The sequence below is a fragment of the Salvelinus sp. IW2-2015 genome, unplaced genomic scaffold (assembly GCF_002910315.2).
Source record: "Salvelinus sp. IW2-2015 unplaced genomic scaffold, ASM291031v2 Un_scaffold3378, whole genome shotgun sequence".
NCBI lineage: Eukaryota > Metazoa > Chordata > Actinopteri > Salmoniformes > Salmonidae > Salvelinus > Salvelinus sp. IW2-2015.
Genome location: NW_019944660.1, coordinates 179,539 through 181,990, shown reverse-complemented (window position 1 = coordinate 181,990; position 2,452 = coordinate 179,539). Strand labels below are relative to the sequence as shown.

At 45.2% G+C, this 2,452-nt stretch overlaps 1 long non-coding RNA gene across 2 annotated transcripts; it reads right to left on the bottom strand.

Moving 5' to 3' along the window:
- Nucleotides 1-1,077: 1,077 nt before the first annotated feature.
- LOC139025837 (uncharacterized) lies at nucleotides 1,078-2,452 on the bottom strand. Of its 2 annotated transcripts, none has more exons than XR_011477483.1 (3): nucleotides 2,400-2,452; nucleotides 1,587-2,201; nucleotides 1,078-1,249 (listed from the first exon to the last, which is right to left on the bottom strand). It is a non-coding gene; the product is annotated as an uncharacterized lncRNA (long non-coding RNA). The 2 variants fall into 2 exon arrangements; XR_011477482.1 differs by having other exon boundaries at nucleotides 2,301-2,446.

Below are 2,452 nucleotides of genomic sequence, written 5' to 3'. Positions count from 1 at the left end.
CATCTAGGTCCTTCAACAATGAAACCGTCGTCTCTGTCTGAGGGTTTATGTTTAGAAAGCGAACCCCTAGATGAACGCTCTGTCTCTAGTCTGATGCGCTGTCTCGTAGGATTACAATGTGTGAAAGGACCTAGGAGGACAGACTGTATCATCTGAACGGTTGCTGTATTTTGTGTTCTTTTCAGTACCTCCTGATTAACTCGAAGGATGCAGATGCGGAGACAGAGTCTTAATGTTGAGGTACTCCTATCGTTAGGGATGAATCGCCTCCCTATATACCTGGTCTCCTGTTTCACTCTGAGAGGTGCTATAATGTTGAACAAGGACCTAGGAGACGTCTCCCATCTATCGTACCATGAGTCATGGGAAGCAGACGTCTATCTAGATCCGTTCGAACTAGTGTGTTAATGTTGAGTAATCATAGCACAAACCCTCACGGCGCTTGTAGACAGGAGAAACAGACTGTGTGTTCATCTAGTGGTCCTTCAACAGTGAACATTAGGGTCGCATGTCTTCAGTCTATGGCGTCTTTCTAATTATTGTTAAGACTAGGATTGCAGTAGCAGAGTGTTTCATCGGAGATCCCGGTATGTAACGTTTCTCTTGTTAACCCTATTGAACACTGTCCCCTCTTGAGGGGACTGAGACAGTGACGTTCATCTTGGTGGTTTCTCTTGTTGTTTGAAGAGAATCTCTCTTCTTTCCACATTAGCACCCCTCAGACAGCGAGGACAGACGTATCTAGGTTCCCTCAACATTAACACACACCCTCAGACAGGAGACAGACGTTCATCTAGGTCCTGTTCGAACAATTAAACTTATCTAAGGCTTAGAACCCAGGGATTCATGGAACTGAATAAGTGCCTGAGATACAGTCCTGACGTATGGCGATCGTGGTTTCCTTAAATCAGAACTGAAGGACTTCTAGACCCCCTCAGACAGAGACAGACGTTTTTCATTTCTTATTGAACGTCCTTTCTCCTGAGTCTGATGGGTGGTTGTTACCGGGTTCTATTTTAGGACCTTGACATTAACACCCATCAGACAGGAGACAGACGTTCATTGTAGGTCCTTCAACATTAACACCCTCAGAACAGGAGACAGACGTTCATCTAGATCCTTCAACATTACAACACCCCTCAGACAGGAGACAGACGTTCATCTAGATCCTTCAACATTAACACCCATCAACAGAGACAGACGTTCATCTAGGTCCTTCAACATTAACACCCATCAGACAGGAGACAGACTTCATCTAGATCCTTCAACATTAACACACACCCCTCTCGACAGGAGACAGACGTTCATCTAGATCTTCAACATTAAACACCATCAGACTAGAGACAGACGTTCATTAGGTCCTTCACATTAGCACCCTCAGACAGGACAGACGTTCATCTAGGTCCTTCAACATTAACACACACCCCTCAGACAGGAGACAGACGTTCATGCTAGGTCCTTCAACATTAACACACACCATCAGACTAGAGACAACGTTCATCTAGGTCCTTAACATTACACCCCTCAGACAGGAGACAGACGTTCATCTAGGTCTTCACATTAACACCCATCAGACAGAGACAGACGCTTCATCTAGGTCCTTCAACATTAACACCCATCAGACAGAGACAGACGTTCATCTAGATCCTTCAACATTACAACACCCCTCAGACAGGAGACAGACGTTCATCTAGATCCTTCAACATTAACACCCATCAGACTAGAGGACAGATGTTCATCTAGATCCTTCACATTAACACACACCCTCAGACAGGAGACAGACGTTCATCTAGGTCCTTCAACATTACACCCATCAGACTAGAGACAGACGTTCATCTATCCTTCAACATTAACACACACCCCTCAGACAGGAGACAGACGTTCATCTAGGTCCTTCAACATTAAACACCATCAGACTAGAGACAGACGTTCATCTAGGTCCTTCAACATTAACACCCTCAGACAGGAGACAGACGTTCATCTAGATCCTTCAACATTACACCCATCAGACAGGAGACAGACGTTCATCTAGATCTTCAACATTAACACACCCCTCAGACAGGAGACAGACGTTCATCTAGATCCTTCAACATTAACACACACCCTCAGACAGGAGACAGACGTTCATCTAGTCTTCAACATTAAACACACCCCTCAGACAGGAGACAGACGTTCATCTAGGTCCTTCAACATTAACACCCCTCAGCACAGGAGACAGACGTTCATCTAGATCCTTCACATTAACACACACCCCTCAGACAGGAGACAGACGTTCATCTAGATCCTTCAACTTAACACACACCCCTCAGACAGGAGACAGACGTTCATCTAGATCCTTCAACATTAACACACACCCTCAGACAGGAGACAGACGTTCATCTAGTCCTTCAACATTAAACACCCCTCAGACAGGAGACAGACGTTCATCTAGGTCCTTCAACATTAACCACCC